Source organism: Mustela nivalis (genome assembly GCF_964662115.1).
Source record: "Mustela nivalis genome assembly, chromosome: 8".
Taxonomy (NCBI): domain Eukaryota; kingdom Metazoa; phylum Chordata; class Mammalia; order Carnivora; family Mustelidae; genus Mustela; species Mustela nivalis.
The window spans coordinates 35,371,461-35,397,475 of record NC_139027.1 but is presented as its reverse complement, the minus strand read 5'-3'; the positions used below and the strand labels follow the sequence as shown (position 1 = coordinate 35,397,475).

General features: G+C 39.8%; 1 protein-coding gene across 7 annotated transcripts in view; it reads right to left on the bottom strand.

The window, feature by feature from the left end:
• Positions 1–26,015, bottom strand: part of ACOXL (acyl-CoA oxidase like) — a 346,408-nt gene that overhangs the window by 71,799 nt on the left and 248,594 nt on the right. The window lies entirely within an intron of this gene.

The window sequence follows — 26,015 nt, the reverse complement described above, 5'->3', positions numbered from 1 at the left end:
TCAATTCTCACAGTGATCTATGGAGTCAGAACAATGCCAAGCAAAATCCCAGCAGACTTCTGTGTGTATAGAACTGGACGACCTGATTGTAAACCTTATATGGAAATACAGAGGACCTACAATAATCAAAACCATTCTGAGAAAAAAACAAGTTGGAGGATTCACAGTAACTGATTTCAAGACTTAGTATAAAGCTGTCGTAAATACAACAGTATGGTATTGGAATAAGAATAGAAATATAGGTGAATGGGGGTATAAAAAGAAGAGTCCAGAAAAAGAGCCATCCAGGCAAGGTCAACTAATTTTCTACTGAGGTACCAAGGTAATTGGATGGGAGAAAAAAGTCTTTTTAACAGTGCTAAAACAACCAAACATCCACATGCAAAAGCAAACAAATAAATAAATGAAGCTCAACCCTTATTTCACGCCATATCAACAAGTTAACTTGAAGTGGGTCACAAACTTAAATGTAAGACTTACATCTAAAATAAAATTCTAGAAGAAACTGTGGGAGAACATCTTAGTGACACTGGGATAGGCAAAGATTTTGTGAGATAAGACACGAAAAGGCTGAATTTCATCAAAATTAAAATTCTACTCTTTAAAGACATTTAAGGAAATAAAAAGACAAGTAATGGATTAGGAGAAAATATTTGAAAAATAATGTATGTAATAAGAGATGTCTCTCCAGAATTTACAAAGACAGCTTACAACTCAATAGTAAGAAAACAAAATCCACTTTAACAAATGGGCAAAAAGTTTGAACAGACACGTCATTGAAGAAGATAAATGAATGGCAAATACATACATGAAATAGATTTGAGAAATGCTAATTAATGCCATGATGAGAAACCACGACACATCCCCCAGAACGGTTGACACCAGTAAGACTGGCAATCCCAAGTATTGGTAAGGAAGCAGGGCAACTAGAACTCATTGTAGGTAGGGATGGCAAAATGGCAAAATGGTGCAGCCACTTTAGAAGACAGTGTGGAGGTTTCTGGGGATACCTGGGTGGCTCAGTTGCTAAGTATCTGCCTTCAGCTCAGGTTATGATCCCAGGGACCTGGGATCGAGCCTCACATCGGGCTCAGTTGGAAGCCTGCTTCTCTCTCTCCCACTCCCCCTGCTTGTGTTCCCTCTCTCACTGTGTCTCTAATCAAATAAATAAATAAAATCTTAAAAAAAAAAAAAAAGAAGACAGTGTGGAGGTTTCTTATAAATAAACACATAGGCACCATAGAACGCAGCCATTCCACTCCTAGCTATTTACACAAGATAAATAAAAATATATGTCCATGCAAAGATTTGGATGAGAACATTCACAGAAACTTCACTCATAATAGTCCAACAGGAATCAATCCATATGTCCACCAATTGGTTAAGGGATAAACAAATTATAGTAAAGCCATACAAAGGAAGACTCCTGCATAATAAAAAGGAACAAACTTAAAACACCCAACAATTTTGATAGATCTCAAATGCAAAAGACTAGATAATATGTTCTTCCATTTATATTAAATTATAAAAAAGACAATTCTATTTGAGAAGAAAAATCTGTGTTTTCCAGGAGTCAGAGTAGGGGGACGGCTCTGATTACAAAGGAGCAGGAAGGAACTTTCTAGGGTGATGGAAATGTTCTCTATCTAGACTATATGCACTTTACAAAACCCATTAATTGTACACTTCAAATTGGTCAGTCTTAATATATATTAATTACATATATAAAATAAAAGTTGATTTTTAAAGATGCTCACCTCCCCAGGCTCCCCTACAGCTTGTAAGATTTGTAGTCTCCATGGCCAAGGGAGTGGGCAGAAGTCTACTGGGGGGTGCTTCCGTGAAAGCTACTGTTTCCCTAACAAAACAAAATACAGCCTGAGCTAGCATGTGCTTTTTTTTTTTTCCCCCTTTGTCCTGTTTCTTTGCTTGGAACTTTCCCATCTTGTGAGCATAGGAATAGGTAAAGTCATGTTAAGGGGTTATGTTAGGGTTGCTGTAACACATGACCACAAGTCCTGGTGACACCACACAACAGAAATGTATACTCTCACAGTTCTAGAGGTTAGAGGTCAGAATCAAGGTGTCAGCAGGGCCACACTCCTTCCAAAGCCTGCTTTGCCTCTTCAGGGGCGTCCTTGCAGAACTAATAGCCAGACCAGGGAGGGCCCCTCCTCACCCGCTCAGCCCACATGTCTGCCTTCCTGTTGCTGCTCTCATCTGACATTCTGTCTTGCCTTTCAGGAGTGGGATAATGGGGGGGGGGGAGGGTTCTTTATATATTTTTCTGCCTTCTTACATTTTTTGTGTCTTTCCTTTCTTTCTTTCTTTCTTTCTCCTTATTTATTTCTTTCTTTCTTGAAAGGGAGAGAAAGAGAGAGAGAGAGAGAGGGTGTGGGGAGGGGTAGATAGAGAAAGTTTCAAGCAGTCTCATACCCAGCACGGAGCCCAGCATGGGGCTCATGACCCTGAGATCATGACCTGAGCTGAAAACAAGAGTTGGCTGCTTACCTGACGAAGCCACTCAGGCACCCCTTTATGTCTTTCTTTAAAACAAAACAAAACAAAACAAAACAAAACTTTGTATAGTTACCCCTCTCTCTCTTGAGTTCTTCTTTCCTTCTCTGTTTCGAGCCTTACTCAACTCCTTTTTCACCCTTTTATATTTTAATTTTTCTGCTGTTCTATATTTTTACTATTTTTCTAGGGTTTTAGTTTTTCTAGGCTTTTCTTGCCCTTCTGTTTTTCAGTCTTTCTGCTCCCTCTGTACTGCTCTGTCCTCTCTCTTAAATTCACTGCTTCACCTTTCACTCCTCTCTTAGGCGTTCACACACCAAATTAATTCTTCTTCTCTTCAGACTTTCCTCCTGACTTAACTTGGCTTCCTCTGATTGGCTTTGGGAAAGGAACCCCTCTCCTCTCCACCACAGCTATTCTTCCTGAATTCTGTCTTCTCCAGAAGGCCCCAGGCTCTTCCTACATCGATGGCTGGGTGTTGGTCAGTTCTGTACTAGTGCCTCACAGAAAGCAGGGTGTTTGGGTCCAACAGATGGCGGCTCACTTGTGGCTTTCTGAACTGGGAGCAGGAGATTCTCTGCACCTCGGCCCTTTCAACCTGCACTATTATTTCCAGGACAGTCAGAGCAATATATCTAGCACCATGTCCTACTATATCCTGGGAGAAAGGACACAGCAGGACACCTTTGTATCTACTGTTCCAGCTTGTTTCCTATGAGAAGGAAAAGTAAATATGCTCCAAATGCCCCAGAGAGGGCTGTGTCCTGGTTTTGGGAGTCTAAGGGGACAGGCCAGCTGCGGGGTTCATGTCTGGTCTCAGTGCCTGGGTCAGCGGCCCTCTGTCTACCACCCCCATTCCAGACACTTGCCCACCCCAGCTGCGGACCAGGCTCTACTGCACGAGAATCTCCCCTTCTCTGAGAAGGTAGCAGGTGGCTGGACTGCAGGGGTGGGGGTGGATGAAACAACCCTTGTTTGGGGAGATCAGCCCTTGGAGTGAAAGCCTGAGATTCACGTCTTCTCCCAGAGAAACACAACGTAAGAATGACGAATGGCAGGAGAGTAGGAAGGGGTCCAACAACGAAGGCTTCTTGACCACATTCTGGTGCCCTGCAGTGCTTGTCTCTGTACTAAGAAAGATATTCTAATCATGTAGGAAGTCCCAGAAAAGTCCAGTAATGATCCCTGATTGCTCACTGGAACACAGACGGATGTGGCTCCCAAGAGCACCACCTGCCAGAGGAACTTCTGCAGGACCCTGTGGTTCCCAGTTCCTAACAGAGCTTGTTCGGAACGGCTGTCCTAGCAAAGACATCACCCCACTGGCCCTCATTGTTCCCACAGGGGCTTCCCGTATGGACAGCCTGCTGTTCTTCCCCAGTGGTGCTGGGTGCAGGTTCTCAATAAGCACGCATTCCAAGACGTGTGCATGTGCATGCACACACACACACATACACACACAAACCACGGTTCCTCTCCGCCTTGAACTACGTCCAGTCTCAGGACACGGTCCCTCTCTTGCTTCAGATGTATTCACATGCAGTTCTCTCCAGCTGCCCTCTGCCCTACCTGACTGCCTCCTCCCAGTTTGGGAAGCCTCCAGACGTGTGTGGGCTGGGCCCCCACCAAGCAGCACATCCCTCCGTGGAAGCCTTTCCCCACACTGTGGTGTAAGTGCTGGGCTGACCAGGGGAGGACTGTGACTGCCCCGGCACCCAGTGCAGTGGTCAGGGCCAACGACTACATCAAGGAGCCCCATCACAGAGATGGGTGGTGAGGGTAGATGTGAACGTGAGGGGAGGGACTGGAAAAGAAACTGGTTTCAGAGGGCAGAGAAACTGCAAGAGGGAATTCAGCAGAGTGGGGTCTTCACAAAAACAGGACACGAGGCTCCTGGTCCGCCTCTCCCTGCACCACAATTATGGTTTGGGTCGGATTTTCTGAGCTCTGCCCAGGTGTTTGCAGCCCCTTCCCTCACCTGCAATGTCCTCCAAGCTCTGGTCTTGGGCCTCACAATATGAACAGCCCCCAAAGATGGAGCCCATTCCTAGCGAAGCCTTATTTTTGTTACACACACACTAGTTCCAGGAGTGGGGGGCCACACGTTTGATCTGACCGGTTGCTAAATCTTTCCCCTGCTAAGGCTTAACTGAAATTGTCAGAACATGAAATCAATAGGATCTTGGCAAAGGGCTCCTATAATTGAATGTATTACTTCCTAATTTCTCCTCCTTTTTCCTTTTTGTGTTAAATTAAGAGTCTGCTTCTCATTACTTAGCCTTTCAGAATAGAAAATGATTGTCGGATGATACATTCTCTTTGGTCATTTAGCATTCATTTGAACTCTATGCTCCTGAAATCAATCTTGATAATTCCCAACAACGGGATCTGTAAATAAACAAATGTTTGATAGCTTTTCCCTTTCTTAATCACTTCCTCATTTTAGAAGTTCCTTCTAACAGTTCTGGTGGATGGAGCAAGAGAAGGGGGTAATCAGGAGACCTTAAATAGATTTTACAGGCACCAAAGCATGTATTTGGAGTACGATCAGCTGGAAAGATCTTGTTTCAATAATACAATCTTCACATTTAACTGAAGACGATGTTATGGAACCTGACTGCCCTTAGTGACTGCTTAAAGTGGACAGAAGGCAGAACGATGTACATTTAATATGTAAAAGACATTAGGCCTCAAGAGCTTTGTTTCCTGAATCTCTGCAGCAGCTCAGTGGGAAGAGGCAGTCTTGGGGCTGCGAGTAAAAGGCAAGGGGTACAGCACACAGAAAGCCTACCCCATGAGGGATTTGCAGAGCACAGAACCCACTGCAGTTTGGAATTCCTTAGCACTCCGTGTTTCCTTCTCTGGGATTAGAATCCTATCCTCCTGGTGCACGAGCTGGAGCCCTGGGACCACCCCTGACCCCATCTTTGGCTTTCTCCCCCATCAGACCATCCCAAGTTTCACCGACCACCCTTCATGCTCACTGTCACCACCGCACAGCTCAGGCTGGGTTTTAACTCCTCTGGGATGATGGTTACTGTGGCCTTCTAAAGGGCCACCCTCACAGCACTGACTCCAGAACGATCTTCCTGACACCAGTGTGCTCAGGCCATAGTCCCATCACCTGCAGAGAGGGTAGAGGGATCTCAGGCCTGCAAGTAGGGGACACGAGGCTCAGGGCCTTGAGGGCCTACAGACCACCATAGTCACTCTCTTGCTAGCTTCTCTAGCCCAGGACCTGGGATGTGGACCAGCTTGAGGCTCAGCCTGAATATACCAGTTGCTCACTCACATCCATGCCTTGCCTGGAAGGTCCTGCCCACATCTCCCTGGGGATGGACACTAGATTCCATGGGCCACCCTTACCCACAGAAAGGGGCAGCCCTCCCTCTGCTCCAGACCCCTCTCTATGCACTTCCCCTTGACCCACGTTCCTGCCATCTCCCGTCCCAAACTGAGACCATGGAGGACAGCCATCATGCCTTGGTCATCTCTACAGTTCCAGACTCGCACAATGACTGGTATACTAGGGCATTGGGGAGAAATATCTTTTAAGCAAAGAACTATTCAGTAAAAATAAACATCTTTATAGATCTTCTATCTCTCTTTTTTCCCCTAATTATTTCTGTAAATATGTATCTGAAGTTCCAATGAAACATTTTTATTTCACTGTCAGGAAGAGGCTTTTTATTTCTGGCTAACCTTTCAAGAATACTAGACAGCACGCTTTGCAGAATGTCGAGACCACCTCTGTGTGAGCTTCTGTGGTCTGGGAGGGAGAGAGATTTGAGGCACTGGTGAGAAAGAGGGGAATTAACATTGGAAATTAAAAACAACAACAACAACAAAACAGCCTATTCCAACAGCCTGAGGTGCTGGCAAACAGGGAAGGAAGGGAAACAGATCACCAAGAGCTGCTACATGAAATTAAAGGTCAATGCCTGACTGTCCATTCCCACCACCAAGCCACTAAGCTAGCAGGTGGATGGGCTGGACTTAGAGTTGCCTCAGTGGAGAGGCTGGATCAGGAGATGTTAAGTCCTTTATAGGACGTATCTGACTCCTTCCATTACATTATCAGAATACCACAGGAAACGGTGTCCTCATGTCATTCCTCCCCTGTGTGCTCCAAACCTAGTGCCTCAGCCTGATGGAGGCCCCTGTGGTCTGATAACTTTACTATTTCCCCTTTCTGGCAATCAGGTTTTTGGCTGTATCACAAAGCATTGGGCTTTAGACTACCATTCATAATAGTAGCAACTTAAAGAATGTCCTTGATCGCAGATGACCATGGCGATCTGCCTACTAGCCGTGCAGAAAGGCAGAATGAAATAGAATAATAGGTTCATCTTTGTTGACCACAATACTACAGTCTCCAGCAGCACTGAACCTCTGGATAAGCCTACCTCCTACTCATAGAGAACCTCAAGGAACAGTTGCTCAAGGCAAAGCTAACATTATACTCAACTCAGTGAAAGGTTGAAAGCTTTTCTTCTAAGGTCAGGAAAAAGGCAAGGTACCAACTCTTACCACTCCTACTAAGCAAACACTAGCAGTCCTAGCCAGAGCAATAAGGCAAGAAAAAGAAGTGACAGGGATCTAAGCTAGAAAAGAAGAAGCAAAAGTATCCCTATTTGCAGATGATATGATCTTATATATAGAAAATCCCAAAGACTCCACCAAAAAGCCATTAGAATAAATGAATTTAGTAAAGTTGTGGGTTACACAATCAAACTGATATAGAAATCAGTCATGTCTCTATGCACAAACAACAAAATATCTGAAAAATTAACACACATGATCCCATTTATGGTAGCATCAAAAACAGTAAAATACTTAGGAATAAATTTAACCAAGGAGGTGAAGCATCTGTACATCTAAAACTAAAAGACACCAATGAAAGAAACTGAAGACACAATTAAGTGGAAAGAAGGATATCTCATATGTCCATGGAACAGAAGAACTAATATTGTTTACATGTCCATACGACCCAGAGCACTCTAGACACAATGCAATGTCTATCAAAATTCTAATGGTATTGGGCTCAGAAAATAGAAAAAACAATCCTAAAATTCATGTGGAACCACAAAGACCCTGAATAGTCAAAGCAATCCTGAGAAAGAATGAAGATATCACACTTCCTGATTTCAAACAAAACCACAGTCATCAAAACAACACGGTACTGGCATAAAAAAGGACGTGTAGACTAATGGAACAGAATTAAGAGACCGGAAAACACTGCCCCTCCCCCACCATCATACACAGTCATATAGAGCCAAAAGTACTTTGTGGGGAAAGGATAATCTTTTCAAGAACTGGTATTGGGAAAACTGGATAACCACAGAGAGAAGAATCAATTCTTCTTACTTCTTACTTCTCTTACACCACTCCCAAAATTAACTTAAAATGGAATCAAGACTCAAATATAAGACCTGAAAACACAGAACAGCTAGAAGAAAACATAAGGAAAAATCTCTTTGACATTGGTCTTGGTAATGATTTTTTGGATATGATATCAAAACACAGGCAACAAAAACAAAAACAGACAAGTGGAACTACATTAAATTAAAAAGCTTCTGCACAAACAACAACAACAAAATGAACTGACAATCTATGGAATGGGAGAAAATATTTGCAAACCATCTATGTGATGAGGTGTTAATATCCAAAATATATAAGGAACCCATACAACTTATTAATTAAAAAAAAATTCTGCCTGTTTAAGAAATAGGCAGAGGACCTCAATAGACATTTTACCAAGGAAGACAGACCAATGGGCAACAGACACATGAAAAGATGTTCAGTGTCATTAAGCACCGGGGAAATGCAAATCAAAATGGCAATGAGATATTGCCACACACCTGTCAGAATGGCTAGTGTCAGAAAGACAAGAGATAGTGAGTGTTGGCAAGAAAAGGGAATCACTGTGCACTATTGGTGGGAATGTAAATTGGTACAGCCACTACAGAAAATAGTATGGAGGGTCTTCAAGAAATTAAAAATGGAACTACCAAATCATCCAGCAATCCCACTTCTGGGATGCATTAGAAAGTAATGAAATCACTATCTGGACTCCTATGTTCATTGCAGTATTATTCACACAAGCCAAGACATGGAAGCAACCTATGTGTGTGTGTCTGAAGGAATGGATCAAGATGTGCATATAGAAACAATGGAAAATTATTCAGCGGTGAAAAAGGAGGAAATCCAGCCAATTCGCAACATGGATGGACCTTGTGGGCTAAGTAAAATAAGTCAAAGAAAGAAAGACAGATACTATATGAACTTATTTTTATGTGGAATATAAAAAAGCTGAAGTCACAGAAACAGAGTAAATGGTGGCTGCCAGGGGTTGGGTGGAAGAAATGGGTGAAGATGGTCACAGGGTACCAACTCTCAGGTATAAGATGAGTAAGTTCTGGAGATCCAATGCACAGCATAGTGGCAACAGTTAACAATACTGCATTACATGTTTAAAAGCTGCTAGCTAAAGGACTGGACCTTATATGTCTCATATCCTGCCCCCCCCCCCAGCAAAAATCTACTCATATAAGGCAATATGTGTGTTAATTAACACTATTATAGTAATCATTTCACAATATATATGTGTATCAAATCATCACATTGTGGACCTTAAATTTACAGGATGTTCACAAAACTAGAAAAAAACCACTCTAGACAAAATTGTAAAAGAAACTGCTGTTCAGTATTCAACCACTTACACCCAAGTCAAATTCACTAGTAATCAGTGTGCCATCAACTACAAAAATGTAATTTCTGTGCTATGCTCTTTTTTTTTTTTTTGAAGTGAACATAACCTCAAGATTTTATTGTCTTCGTAATATAACAAAACACGAAGCTTAGAACGGAATCACTTGCTCTTTCTTTTCTTATCTCCTCCCAGTTCAAAATGTTTGCCTCTCTTAATGGCCAGCATTCTCTGAGATCTGCAATTGGGCTTAACACATTCAAGCCTCAGCACAATCTTTGTAGTTTTAGCCTTTTTCCAGAAAATGGGCTTCATCTGCCCAACACAGCCACCCTGCTTCCTGTCATAATGCCACTTTCCCTGCGAATAAAGAGAATCCTTCCCTTTCTTGTACTGTGTCACTTTGTGGGGTTAGTGATTGCCACACTTCTTGCACAAAGTCCAGAGGGTTTTAGGAACGTCTACCACGTTTGCAAGAGCATTATTGGCACAGAAAGCTGTACTGTACTCTTCAAAAATGAGCCCAGAGTTTGCCACATGTCCCCATAGATTTGACTTTCTAAGAACTTAAGTTCTGACTTGTCCCTTTGTCCTGTCTGGGTGACTTGCCCGTATGTCCGTGACTGGGCTTTCCATCTTAGTCAGGGCCCTGCTTCCTGTGGTCCAGCTTCCCAGAACTCAAGATCCCTGGATAGAAGGTTCAGAACCTCTAAGGCGTATCCACCTGCCTCCAGAACTAGCTCTCAACAGCTTACCTTTTGTCAGATGCCTGCGATCCTGGCCACTGGCCTAGATCAAAACCCATCATCTGTCACCACGCTTTCTAGATTCCATGCTGCTAGCTAGCCGGGCACCTACCCCTGTGTTTTGGTATGGCATTGAAAGGTGTCTAGCATAAAACTGACACATGATAATTGTTGGCATTAGCTGTTTCTTCTTTCCCTCAATTAGAATACCAAGATTCAGCAGCTGAGGTCTCCTGTTGGAAGCTGCTAAGTTTCCAGCTTCATATGAACAGATGATGAAATGCACGTACCAGGAACAGCCCATCTCAATGCTAGAAGGCACTGTTTAAATTCTATCTTTAAATGTTTTAACTGAGGTATAAAATGCATACAGCCAGATGTATCACATGCATAAATCACAAGTTTACATCTTGATGATTTTTTTTCTTTTTTTTTTTTAAAGGTTTTATTTATTTGACAGAGAGAGAGAGAGAGATCACGAGTAGGCAGAGAGGCAGGCAGAGAGAGAGGAAGGGAAGCAGGCTCCCTGCTGAGCAGAGAGCTCAATGTGGGGCTCAATCCCAGGACCCTGATATCATGACCTGAGCTGAAGATAGAGGCTTAACCCACTGAGCCACCCAGGTGCCCCATGTCTTGATGATTTCCAACAGTGTGTGTATACACCTCTGTAACCACCTGGACAAAGAAACAGAAATTTCCCGCTTTCTACTCCCTCCCAGTCAACACCATACCCTCCAGATCTGTGATCCCCATAACACCGTCAACTACCTTTGCCCCTTATTAAATGAATGCTATATGCATAAATCATATTATTAACTCCTTCATGGCAGGATTCTTTAACTGAACATAACATCTATAAATTCACTTGTTGTTGCATGTGAATGGTGGTTTATCTCTCTTATTTTGCTGAGCAGAATTCCACTGTATGAATTCCACTGGTTTATTCAATTCTCGTGCTGATGAACATCTGGGTTGTTTCCAATTTGGGGTTGCTATTGATAAAACTGCTGTTAACGTTGTTGTACAAATCTTCTTGTGAGCTGTCTTTCATCTCTTTTGGGTAAATACCTAGGGACGGAATTGCTGGTCTTGGGCTAGGTGTGTATTTAACCTTATAAGGAAATGCCAAGCTTTCTGTCACTGCCCTTTTATGCTACAACAGCAATGCACTTTCTCGTTGTTCCACACTGTCATCAGGATCGAGAGTCATCAGTTGGCTCTAGTTCAACCCATTTCAGTGGGTGGCGTGGTATTTCACTGTGGTTTTAATTTCTATTTCCCTGATGACTAATATGGTTGAGCAAGGTTTCATGGGCTCATTACCATTCTTTTATCTTCTTTTCTGAAGTGTCTTTTCAAGTCTTCTGTGTACATTTTTTTTTTTTTTGGATTGTGTCTTTACATTATTGAGTTGTAGTTCTTTATGCATTCTGAATAAAAGTTGTTTTTTTTTTCTTAAAGATTTATTCATGAGAGAGAGAGAGAGAGAGAAAGTGAAATCACAAGCAGGAGGAGAGGTGGAAGGAGAAGTAGACTTGCCCCTGAGCCAGGAGCCCGATGTGGTGCTGGATCCCAGGACCTGGTTATCATGACTCGAGCTGAAGGCAGATGCTTAACCGACTGAGCCACCCACGTACCCCTAGGTTTAAAAAGCCTTTTGTCAGATACATGTATTGCAAATAATTTCTCCAAGGTTATGAAGGTTTGCTTTCTTCTTTTCTTACAAATTTTTAATTTTGAAAAAAAAATCCAGTCAATTCATATTTAATTAATGGTCGGTGCTTCTTACCTCCTTTCTAAGAATTCTTGGTTTACTCTAATTCCAACAGAAATATCTAATACTCTAATTCCACAGAAATATCCTATGCTTTTCCCCTTTGCAAGTTTTATAGTTTGCACTTCTACTTAGAGTCTATGATCAATCTCAAATTAATTTTTGTGCATTATACAGGGAGTAAGTCAAGGCTCATTTTTCCCCCCACTCAGATATCTAGTTTCCACTCAGATATATAGTTTCCTGTACAATTTGTTGAAAAGATTACATTTTCATTACTTAATTTCCTTTGTACCCTTGTAAAAAATCAATTTAACATGTATGTGTGGGTCAGTTTCTGGACTCTCCAGTGTTCCGTCGATCTGTTTATTTGTTCTGACACCAAACCCATACTGTCTGGGTAACTGGAGAATTAGCAGAAACTTTGAAATCGGGTCATGTCAGGCCTCCATATTTCTTCAACTTTCTCATAGTCGTTTTGGCTATTTTAGGCCATTTATATTTCTGTATGAATTGTCACATCAGCTTGTGAGTTTCTACAAAAGTTCCTGCTGAGACATCTGAGGTGGTGTTGAATCTATAGACCAATTTCAGGAGAAAGTAAATCATAGCAATATTGAGTTTTTCCATGTACACACATATACTTTTGCATTTATTTAGGCTTTAATTACCTTCTGCAATGTTTCTAGTTTTCAAGATACAGCTCTTGCATTGCTTGAATTTTTCTTGTTAAATGTATTCATAAGAATTCATTTTTTAATGATATTGTATATTTCACTTTTTACATTTTGTTTTCCAATTTTTAATGATGGTATATAAGAAAGATATTTATTATGCATATTGAGTTACATCCTATAACCTCATATTGATTTATTAGTTCTGGTAGGATTTGGGGTTTTTCTCTCTTTTTTTGTAAGTTCTTTCATATTTTCTATGTAAACAATAATTTCATCTGGAAATTAAGATAGACTTATTTCTTCCTTTATAATCTTTGTCATTTATTTCTTTTCCCTGCCTTAGAATATCCAGTGTAATGTCAAACGGAAGTGATAAAAGTGAACATTCTTATCTTGTTCTCTATCTTATGAAGGAAAATGTGCAATATTTCTCCATTAGCTATGATGTCAACTATAGGTTTACTACAAATATGCTCTTTCAAAAGAAGAAACCACTTTCTATCCCTAATTTGCTAAGACTTTTTAGCATGAACTCATGTTGGATATTACCAAAATTCTTTTCGGCACTATATAATCATGCAATATCTCTCCTTTATTTTGTCAATATTACAATCTTCATTGACAAAACACATTTAAATGTTAAATAAACCCTGCATTCCTGGAATAAATATCACTTAGTGATGTATTTTCCTTTTTTACATATTGCTGGATTTAATCATTAACATTTTATTATACATATCTACCTGTATTCATGAAGAATATTGATTTAGTTTTTTGTAATGTACTCATTATTCTTGGTATCATCAGTCATTGTTTTTGAAAGAGTTCTGTGTAAGAATGGTATTTTTTTTAATCTTTAAATTCTGATAGGATTCAACAGAAGAACCATCTGGACCTAGAGTTCTCTTTGTGGAATATTTCCATTACAAATTAAATTCATTTAATAGATATTTTTAGATCTTCCATTTTTTGCTTGCTTTTGAAAGTTGTATTTTTCCAGGAATTTGTTCTAAGTTCTTGAATTTATTTGCATAAAATTGTTCATGATATTCCCTTTTTTGTATTTTTAACATCTGTCTTGTATTTTGCAATGTCTCTTCTTTCATTCTTAATATTGTTAGTGTTTAATCTTTTTCTCTTGATCAATCCTGCTATGGATTAATCAATTTTATCAATTATTTTATTTTCAGATTTTTTTTTAAGATTTTATTTATTTGACAGAAAGAGATCACAAGTAGGCAGAGAGGCAGGGGGCGCAGCAGGCTCCCTGCTGAGCAGAGAGCCCAGTGCAGGGCTTGATCCCAGGACCCTGGATCATGACTTGAGTGGAAGGCAGAAGCTTAACCCACTGACCCACCCAGACCCCCCCAATTTCAGATTTCTTGATTTTCTATATAGTTTGCTTTCACTATGTTAATTGTCTTCTTAATCTTTGTTATCACCTTTATTCTTATTTTGTTCTTTTTCTAACTTCTTAAGGTAGAAGCTTACTTCATTTACTTAAGATCTTTTTTATTTTCTAAGATAAGCAATTCAAGGTATAAATGTCCCTGTAAGGAAATTTCACTACACCCTACAAAATTTGTTATGTTGTGTTTTCATTACCATTTGGTTTGAAATATTTTCTAATTACCATAATAATTCTCTCTTTGATTCACAGATTATTTAGAAATGTGTTCCTTAATGTTCATATATTTGGGAGATTTTCCAGATATCTTTTTGTTATTGATCTCTAATTTAATGCCATTGCTGATAGAAAAAACACTATTATTTCAATCTTTTAAAAAATTTATTGACTGAGGGGTGCCAGGGTGACTCAGGTCATGATCTCAGGGTCATGGGATTGGGAGACATTGGGCTCCTCACTCAGCAAGGAGTCTGCTTCCCTTTCTCCCTCTGTCTCTCTCCCCCATTCATGCACTCTCCTCTCTCTCTCCCCTCTTCCCCCAAATAAATAAATAAATATCTTTAAAAATTATTGATTGATATTATTGAGAGCTGCCTTATGGATAGCACTCTAGTCTCTGGGTCTAGTTTTCAATAAATGTCTATAAATGCTAAATAGGTCAGATTGGATGATAGTGTTGTTCATATTTTTGTAGCCATACTGAATTTCTGTCTACTTGTTTCATCAATTACGGGATTTCCCTACTCCTTCTTTGAGTTCTGTCAATTTCTGCTTCAAATATTTTAATGGTGTATATCTATTTCTGGTTATTCTCTCTCTCTCTCTCTTTTAGAGAGAGAGAAATCAACAGCTGGGTGGTGGGGCATGGGGAGAGGAAGAGGGAGAGGCAGAGAGACAATCTTAAGCAGGCTCCACACCTAGTAAGGAGCCCAATGTAGGGCTGAGCCTCATAACCCTGAGGATCATGACCTGAGCTAAAACCAAGAATCGGACACGTAACCAACTGAGCCACCCAAGTGCCCCTGTTGTCTCTTCTTGACAAAGTGACCTTTAAATCACCATGAAATAACCTTCTTTATCCTTAGTAATAGTCTTTGTCTTAAAGTTTGTTTTATCTGATATTAATATAGGCTCTCTTATGTTCTAGCTGCTTGCTATATCTTTTTCTTATCTGTCTTTACCTTTAAAGCATATAAATGGAACTTGTTTATTTCTAACCCTCTGTGACAATGTTTGCCTTTTAATTGGAGTGTTCAGTCCATTTACATGTTATTAGACAGTGTTGGGCATAAGTCTACTTGTAGACTATCTCCTTAGGTCTTTAATTTTTGTTGTTCTTTCCATGACTTCTTCTGGATTAACTAAAGAGTTTTGTTTTTGCCTCAGTCTAGCTTCTCTACTAGAATATATATTCTTTACTTATAATAGTCTACCTTTAACTAATAACACTTCATGTATAATAGTATAATTCCATGTTTACTACTTCTCATCTTTTGTGTTATTCTTGCCATATGACAATATATGGCATATACCTTTATGTACTTTAAAAACACTAAATAATCATAATTAGTTTTGCTTTAAACAGCTAATTTAATTATGAAAAGTTTAAGATACAAAGGATAAGTGTCACTAATATTTATCTATACTTTTGTTTAAAAAAGATTTGTTTGAGAGAGATAGAGCATGGCCCGGAGGAGGGGCAGAGGGAGAGGGAGAGAGAGAATTTCAAGCAGGCTCCATGCTGAGTGTGGAGCCTGACATGAGGCTCCATCTCATGACCTGGAAATCATGGCCAGAGCCAAAATCAAGAGTCAGATGCTTAACAGACTGAGCCAGCCAGGCACCCCTATTTTGTTCACTCTTTATTACATTCATTATGTTTTCAAAAACCCTTTTCTTCTAATTTCAACATCTAGGTTATTTTATTTCTTTTTCTATTGACTGGTTTTTCTCTTGATTATGCATTATATGTTCCTATTTCTTCACATGTATGACAACATTTTATTGTATATTGGACACTTTAAAGAATACTCATTCTGGATCCTATTATCTTCATCTAAAGAGTGTTGAATTATTTTCCCAGTTAACTCACAAGCAGATAAACTTGAATTTGTAGAGGGTGTTTCATACTTTGTTCGGAAGAATCTTTCTGGTTTTGCCTTTTCTTTGTTTTAATTTCACCTTTAGTCCTTGGATAAATTCTTTTTCCTGGGACATAGTTTTATACATAAGGGATAGCCCTGCTAGGGCTTCAGTGGAAAGCCTTTGAGTTGACTTTACCCATGTAACTTGGCAGGATTCAAACTACAAATTCTGCTTCCCATGTAGCAGGCAACAGTTGAATTTTTGTTCAGCTCTTTAAGCCTTCCAAATTAAAAATCCCTGGACCTCTTTGGCATCTTGTCCATCCATGCATATTTCATATATGAGTTAATGATTTGAGTAATGTCATACACATATTGTGAAGTTGCCCTTTCTGTTACTCCCCCCCCCTTCAACTTCCAGTTTTTTGATAGTCCCAAATCCCATCTGCTGGATTCCTAATGACATTAAGATTGAGGTTTCCATGTGATCACTTTCCTTTTAACCTAAAAGCAGGGAATGGCTTTCTGTCAGTTAAAATCCAAAAACAAAAACAGCAAATATTATTACATTTAACTACATAAGAGTTAAATTTTTATTTATTTATTTATTTATTTTGCATAGTAAAAATCACCATAAGCAAAGTCAAAAGAACAGGTGACAAACTGGGGAAAAAACTGCAATATGACAAAGAGTTAAGAGCCTTAATATAGAAAACATTCTTAAAAATGGAAGGACAAAATACCAAAAGCCCTATGGATAAATGAAAAATGATATGAATAGACAATACATGATAAATATGTTAAACTGGCCCCACACTCATGAAAAACTGTTCAAGCTCTCTCACAGTTGGAGAAAAGCAAGACCAACACAGAGAAACCATTTCTTATCTATCAAGTTGGGGGGAAAAAAAAGGTATAAGAGTATGTTCTGTTGATGAGGTTGTGAAAAAACAAACAATGGTGGTGGGGGCAGGGTGGGGATGTAAACTGGTACAAGAAGCAGAATTTGACAATACCTAGCCACACTACATATTCACTTACTTTGGACCCAGCAGTCAAATTTGAAATCAGCCCTGAAGATACACATTAAGTAATACTAAAATTTATATGTGTAAGGTTATTCACGTAGCATTATTTCTGGCTGCAAGTTATTGAGAGGAAGATCATTGTCCAAGTATTAGAAAGAGGTTAATGAAGTAGGCTATGGCGCATCCACAGTGTATTATTCTGGTGCTACTTAAAAAAATGTTATATGCAACTAATGAATCGTTGAACACTACAACATAAACTTACGATGTATTGTATGTTAGCTAACTGAACACTAAAATTAAAATTAAACATTAAAACATTAACATTAAAATTAAAAAATTAAAATGAGATAGAGCTCTATGAAGTAATATAAAGTAATTCCCAAAACATACTACCGTTAAGTGGGGAAAAAAGGACAGAGGAGTATATGTGGCATGCTATCCTTCATGTAACAGAGAAAGCAATATAAGAAAATTACACGTGTTCCTGCTTATTTGGGTGAAAGAAATAAAGGAAAGAGAAGCCAAAAACTAAATTTAAGTAAAGGACACCTACAGGTATTTAGAGGGGAAAAAAAGGAAGAAATAGAAATAGGGATGAGTATACATTTCTAAAAGCTTTAAGTCCAAGAAACTTAGTAGTGTTTTACATAGTCAAACCACGAATAGGCAAAAAACAAACAGTATGTAGTGAGATCCCAAAGCAGAAACAATTAGGAACAAATGAACTTATGTTACAAATAAATAACACAATCTCACTAAAGGGTGTGGAAAAGGAACCAAAATAAAAGTAACTTTAGAAATACTACTTTGATTAAATATTACAAGCCAAAAGAATAATGTTCTAGTTAGTAAATGTCTTTTTCACAGAGGTATGGGTTAGCAATTCTGAAACTACTTACTGTGTACCCCAGGGAAGATCAAATAAGTAAACAAATAATAAACAATGAAAGCCAGTTTCTCACTTTCTCAGAGAAAGAAGTTAAAAATAGGGAAAAATAGAGGGAAGGCTAGAATGAACCTTGTGGCTTTGGGTTAGAATCAGAGCTATCAGTATAAACTGGTTGTTTCTAATATACACACATACAGGTCCGCATGAGAATGTGGCAGTTAGTAAACATACACTTATTTCCTAGCTTAGAACAGCTAGAAGTGGTGACACTCCAGCAATTATTAGCACACCCGGCAACCCAATATTGGCTTTTAAACACCATTTTCCAATAAAAGGAAGCAGGGATTCTTGGGAAAATGATTGTAGGTCTGGCAGGAAAATACAAGATATGATACATTTTGTGGTATCTGAAAATAAGGAAGTGCTTATCAAAAAAAAAAAAAAAAAAAAAAAAAAAGAATAGAGACCTATCAAAGGGACGTAGTGGGTAACCTGAAGGAGTTCTCAATGGCCAAAACTGGAATAGTCTAAGCAAGAAAATAATGATAGTATTGAATTGTAGCCCAAACATAGAATAAATATCTGTGAGTCCACACTGATATAATTAATTGAATAAATAAGTAGTTGCAGGAGAAGATATAGTTCTTGGTTCTAATTAACTAACGTAATTGAGATGAGGGTAAGAGAAAATCCCCACTAGGCAAACACCATAGTATTAATTGTTTCTAGAAAGATTCATAAATGGATATTAAAAATAGTGGGTAAAAGTTTGAGGAAAAATAGAATATTTGAGTAATCAAATATCAGTCAAATCTTTGGTATTGGTAACTGTGTTACCTTGAAGAAAGCACTAAACTTCTTCATCCTCAGGCTGCCTATCTGTAAACTACTTACTGTGTACCCCAGGGAAGATCAAACAAGTAAACAAATAAGAAACAATGAAAGCCAGTTTCTCACTTTCTCAGAGAAAGAAGTTACAAATAGGAAAGAGGGAAGGCCAGCTCTCACACCCCAAAGAAAATGACTGTGCCCTCCATGTAGTAATCAGGAATACTATTTCCTTTTCCTTTCCTTTCTCTTCACTTCACTTCTTCTTTCCTTTTCATTCCCTCCCTATAATAGGTTACCATAGGGAGAGAATTTAGCATTCTCTCTGTAAGAGAAAGGTAAAGAAAGAAGTGAGGGGAAAAGAGAAAATGCAATTGGGTTGCTATAGGGTGGAGAAGAAAGTATGAGAGGAAAACATCACAGAACAGAAACATTTCCTATGACCAGCAACAGCAAAGAAGAAAGTGCTGAGCTAAGGACTGGGAGCACTGTACCCCCATGAAGCAGGCACAGTCAGCCTCAGATCTTGCTGCCTGTCCATTCTAGGGTTTCTCCAGACCAACATCCACCACTTCCTCAGTCACCATGTACTGTGAAGTGGCAGTCGGTGACCCTTTCCTTTTCTGTGGAGTTGCAGGACTTTAAGCCTTATCTTAGTGTATATGTTCCCAAAATTGGAATGGGAAATGGGAGCATGTTCCTCACAAAAGGAATTTCAAGTACCAGTCAACAGAGAGGGAGCCACTGTTTTGCAGAGGTGACCTTTGCATAGGCAGCACCCATATTCCGAAGATAGAAAGGCCCCTCCATCAGATTGTCCTGGTCGTTTGATCATTTTCCCAATCCTACTTGACCATAGGAGTAAGAAGATGCATCAATATCAATGCAAAGAAGGAACTCAGGAAATCTGGTTTCTAATCCTGTTTCCTATCTTTGAAGATCTGCCTCTGGAACAAAGCTCTTGGCATTTCTGTGCCATGAGATTTTTAGTAAAACATCTGCTATTCAGGCCATTGTTTTGGCTTTAAAAAATGTAACAAACACAACCCAGCTGCTTTTACCCTCTGTTCCTGTCTCCACCCTCAAACTCTTAGAGAGGTACAAGCAAAGCAGCACAGTTTTTCCTGTCTCTGGGTTTGTTGACAAAGGCATTTCCAAGACCCTCTCTGGATCTACCAGGTATCCAATGAACTCTTGTAGTTCCCAAATGATGGCGATTATGGCAGCCCTATCTCCAGCATGTGCCATGTGTGCCATTCAATGACCAACTCAGCTCTCATTTTTCACAGATAAGAACTCAGAGAAGATTTCAAAACCCCACCTGGTGACCTGAGTAAAGATGTTATCAGTTTAAAATTATAATAAACAAAACAGCTGGCATCATCTGTTAGAAAGATAGTCTTTAAAGAAGTACTGTGGCTTTATTATGTTTTAATGATCTAAAGAGCTTTAAAGCCACACACACACACACACACACACACACACACACACACACACACACAGAGTCATTTGACACATTGACCACAACAATAAGAAGTGTAGATAGCTTTCCAGACAGAAAGTTCTAGAAAGTCCCATCTCTGATAACCTTATTTCCAGCCTTCACCAATTCTTCTCCACCCAAATCTCAAATTCTGAATAAGGAAAAATAACTTAGGGTAGTTGTTTCCAAATGAGTTTACTGCCCCTAGATTTTGAGGATGATTAATAATGTTCTTTTGCAAACCACTTCCCTTTTCCTTTCGACTCAGCCTTTCAGTGTGGTGTAGAGCACCATGAATCAGATTTTTAAAAATTAATGTTCCCCAGGTGATTCTTATATACCCCTAAGTGGGGGAAATACTAGTGTGGTAGAGGTAGGTTATGGGTGCTAAGAGATAGAATGTGAATCGGCCCTCAGTTAACTAGAACTATCATTCCATCTGGATTCTCATCCTTTTACCTGCCCAATTTTTGTTATGCACACTTGGAAATAAACAATCATTGGTTAAATATATTGATTACCAAGGGTTTATATTTCCCATAGACTTTTCTCCATACAAAGACAGAAGTCCTTAATAGAATATCCTCAAAACCAAGCCATTGTTTATGGTTTATTTTTTTCTCCCTACTAATGGGAAGATGATGCAGTGATCTTAACGAGCAAGATTTGCAGCATGATTTTGGAAAATTAGAGAAGTGGGGCTTCGAGGGAAACTATGGGGCTGGTCTCCCTCCATGGCCACCAGCACATTGGAGGATAGTTCCTGGCCCCATTTTCAGTTTAATTCTGGGTACACAAAAGAGGGAAAAGCATTATCAGACAATAGTTTAGGCTTACTCTTTCATGAGGACTAGTGGTCTTGACCCTCCAGCTCTGAATGTGAACTACTAGTCTCATAACACTTGTGCTTCAGGGTAAAAGGCAGATGGGCTATCTAATGTGAGGAGAAGGGTTGGCCAAATAACTCTAAAATAAAACGTGCGGCTGAAGAAAATTAAAGAGCAATACTGAAAAATTAAGAAGAAAAACGGATTTCTGAAGCCCACTCATGTTTTTACTCCTTCGAAAGATTCTGACTAAATCACATGGTTATTTTTACAAGATCTTGGCATTCTGAATGAAATGACCCACCTTTGGACATGTCCAAGCTCCATGTGGATCAGATATTGAAATTGCTGAACAGATCATTATATTTCAACATATATCAAATTAATATAGGTAGATATAAGTTAACATACAGCTATTTGAAAAAGCAGCTGAGCCAAAAATACAAATGAAGATATAGAGGTCAATATTTTTTCCTCTACATTTGTAGCTTTTTTCATAATTTAGCACTTAACTTATTTCATTTTGCCTTGGGCTAAAACTAAGGAACTTATCCCAAGGCAGGCACTATCTTAATAATCTTTTTGGTCTTCCCATGCCTACCCCTAGAAAACAGTTCTGCTCAACAATTTTTAAATTGCCCATGAAAATGGTTACATTAATGATAGCAACTAAGATAACATGAGTGTGAGGTTTATCATTTTCAAAAATGATAAATGATTCTTCTGGGATTTTTTTTTTTTTTTTTACATATTCTACCTTATTCCATCCTTGCAACAAGTTCGTATCATGCCACTCTTCTTATCTCAAATATATACATATAGAAGCAGAGGATCAGAAGCAGTAAGGCACAGTTGTCTGATTCTAAAACCTTTACATCTTTTCACCACACCACATGCCTAATGTTTTTTTAATGTTCAGAATACACATATATGTGTGTGTGTGTGTGTGTGTGTATGTATATGTGCAAAGATTTTCTTTTCTCAAACTTAGAAAATCAATACTAGTGAGCAATTTGTTCTCTTGCAGAGAACAATTATAAGCAAAAAGTGTTCTGAAAAATTAGTATCAGAAAACATCTAATATCATGCTTAAAAGGGAATAAAAAGTAGGTATTTTAGAGTGGACTTATTTTTCTAATGTTAGTAAAGTAAATAAAAAGTAAAAAGAAGATGCCAGACTCCCCAATCCTGAAGATAAAAAAGGTTAGAAAGTTGGAGAAATAAAGTGTTAGAAAAATGAATGTAGAGAAATGTGGGCATGGGGAAGTACAATCTGGTTCAACATTTGTAGAGAACAATGTGGCAGTATATAAAGTCTGAAAACTGCAGGCTGTTAATGTTCCTTGTGGCACTGTCTATAATAACTGAAAAACAAGAAGCATCAGAATATTGCACAATCATGCTCTTATCGACACAGAAAGAATGCCATCTTATCTTATTAAATGGAAACACTGATCGAGGATATTATAATCTCCTTCTGAATTTTGTTCCAAAAAACATGTCTATCAATGTCAAAACTATTCAACAATTTTTGCTTTCAGATGCTATATTAGTTGTCTATTACTGTGCAACAGGTTATCTCCAAATTTAGCATCTTAAATAACTTTTGTATCTGACATGGTTTCTGAGGGTTGGGAATCTGGACACGTCTCGTTTGGGTGCTTCCGGCTCAGGCTCTCAAGTCTAGTTGTTGACTGTCCTGGTCCCCAGTATCTCTAAGACTGGAATGGGGCTGGAGGAGACACTTCCATGCTCATTTACATACCTTTTGGCAAGACAGTTTAGTTCTTTGCCACATGGGCTGTTCATGACATGGCTTCCCCCAGAGTGAGGGAGAGACAGAGAGACAGAAACTAAGGCAGAAACCACAGTGTCTTTATAATGCAATCTCAGAAAACATTCCATTAACTTCTGCTGCATTCTACTGGTTACGCCAACTAGCCCTGGCACAATGTATATAAAAGGATGAGACTAGCAGGAAGCAGGGATCCTTGAAGACAACCTTGGATTCTATCACAGCCTAACCTCATCTCTTTCCAAGGTCCATGGACATCTCATCTCATTACTACAGTGATCCAAATTCCAGAGTCCCATCATCTAAGCCTAGGCTGGATGCAGATTACATTCCCCAGATGTCATTCCTTAAGTATAGTTCCTTTTGATTTGAAGGCTTATAAGGGGGAGAGATCATCTGTCCCCTACAGGACCAACATACAATAGTGGGATAGGACTGGATAACCGCTATGCATATTCTTGTTCAAAAGGAAAGAAAATGGGAGGAATAAAGGGGTCAGTGATCCATAGAAACTCTGAAATCCAGCTGAGCAAATGTCAAACTTTTTTTTTAAATTAAGATTTAGTCCTACTCCTGTCCAGGAGTTCTTATTCTCCATGGCCCTTGGCTCCACCCTCTGGGCTCATAGTTGTTCCCTCTGAGGAATCTTCCCATTATCATGAAAGGGCCACATGTTTGTGACTGAGTAGTCTTCTCAGCCTGCTCCAGGCTTGTAGAAGCTTGGTGGCTTAAGGCTCTATTCATCGTGTGCTATCTCTGAGCTAAAAAATGTGGCTGAAATAATTTTCTTAAAAACTTTATACATCTTCTGTGAATCTTTTGGAGGGGGTAGTTAGCCCATTAGACAAAAAAGTCCACATCCACAAATCTCTTTGAGATGGGTCTTTGGGGCACGGAGAAGGCTAGAGAATGATGCCCTGGAGCATCCTAGAAGCCCTGCAGCTTGACTGAAAAGATCTGTGAGGCATACCCTTAATCTCTTCAGAGGGCCTCTTGCCTGACTGAAGACTCCTCTCTGATCTTTCTCAGCTCTGAAAGGATTTTACTCACATCTTCAGACCGTGCATTCCAGAGAGTGCTCTGGTATCTTTGCTCCAAAGCCATTTTCTGTGGTACTTTTGGGTAAGAGCACGTCTTCCAAAAAAGATGTATGGAAGCCCTAATCCCCAGGGTCTGTGAACGCCATCTTTTGCGGAACAGGGTCTCTGCATGTGTAGTCAAGTTAAGAGGAGTTCATACTGGAGTAGGGTGAGACTTAGTCCAGTACAATGGACAGGTTTCCTCAAAGGAAGAAAGGAAGGCAGAGATACACAGACTCAAGAATGCCATGAGGTGACAGAAGCAGAGCTTGGAGTGATGAGAAGACAAGCCAAGGGACACAGCTGCCAGGAGCTACCACCACGGTACTTGGTTACAGCAGCCACAAGAAATGAATACAGTTACCGTAGGGAGGACTTGGGAATCTTCAAAACCACAGCAAGTCTCAGTTCCTCCATGTTAAGCACTGTTTCCCTGAGCTTCCCTGTCTTTTGGCATTCTAGGGTAAGCCGTCATAAGCAAGCAGGCACTCTCAACACTTCCAGCGGATGGGGTACATTTTCCACTTTCCCTGTAACTGCAGGCCCCAGTGTTGCTAAAGTTCTGGCCCTCCAGAGCAAGAATCTTCCTTCCTCCAGTTTCCAGTAACATTTATTCACATCTGTCGAGTCCTCACCCACAGCTTTATCAAAGCCCAGAAGGCTTCTATGAACATTTTCTTCAAGGCAGTTCAGGCTTCTACTAAAATTCTTCTCAAAGCTCACCGCCTGGTTCCAAAGCCACGCCCACATCTTGAGCTTTTGTTACATCATCCCCTACCTTGGGGCGCCCAAATCTGTGTTACATATCCACTGCTGTTAACATGTTGCCCCCAGATTTCAGAGATTAAAGCAAACACTCATATTTCACACAGTTTCTGACAGTCAGGAATGCGGAAGCTGCTTAGCAGGACTTGGAATAGTATGCTTAGATCATGAAGCTTCCTCTTTAGAGAAGGAGACATTACTCCATTTGGAGCTGGTGAATAAAGACTGAACCTAGCCTTATGTTTTCCCCTTTACTGATAAACTATTATTTTCTGTCTGGCTGCTTATATGATGCTCTCTTTATGCTAGGTTTTCAGGCTATATCTAAGTATGGATATTTTTTTCTATCAATATATTTTTTAAAGATTTTATTTATTTATTTATTTATTTGTCAGAGAGAGAGAGAGAGAACACAAGCAGGCAGAGTGGCAGGCAGAGGCAGAGAGAGAAGCAGGCTCCTCACTGAGCAAGGAGCCCGATGCGGGACTCGATCCCAGGATCCTGGGATCATGACCTGAGCCGAAGGCAGCGGCTTAACCCACTGAGCCACTCAGGCGTCCCTTCTATCAATATTTTGATTTGTTTTTTACACTAAGGAAAATATTTTTCTCTTACATCTGTGATTATTATTGCTGCTCTTCTTGTTCCAGCATTTTCAGGAATATTTGTTATACATAGGTTGGATTTCTACTATTTTCACTCTGTGTCTATCATTATCTCTCGCCATCTCATCTTTATCCTTTTCTTCCACAGTCTTGGAAAGCTAAGTCATAGACTACATTCTATCCATTGTTAACGCTGTTCACTAATGCATTTTTGCCTGTGAGTGTATCCTTCTCTTATTTTGACTGGCTCCATGTTTGACCACGGCAGGTAGCTCAGAGTCACTAAACCTATGCAGATGGGCCCCCGGTGTCTGGCAGGGCCTCACCTTGTACCTATACCTGAAGGGTGGACTGATTGGTACAAAACCTGGCCCAGCCCCCAGGTTCTCATCAGTCTGGCTCTGTCCCACCAGCAGTGGGTCTTGACCACTTTCTACTTCCAGGGCTCTTCTGCCTTCAGAGCATTTCCTAAGAGAATACCCATTCTCATGTGCTATTCATCCTCTTCCCTTCTACTTGCTCTGTGGTTGTACTAGGAGGTGTGATCTTAGAATCAGTTTAAAAGAGATGAGTTAAAAGGTGAGAGTTGCATGGGGCCCGATTCTGGCCCTCTTGGAAACTAATTCCCATTCAGAAGAGGGGAAGTGGTCTGTTCTCAGGTTACAGTAGCCCTGGGCCCCTGAGCCTGGGCAGAGAGCAGGATAAGTAAAACATCTCAGAGTCGTTTTGTCTATTCATGCTGGCATTAGAAGATGAAACATATTGCTGGGGTTGGGAATGTTTCCCCAGACCATCCCC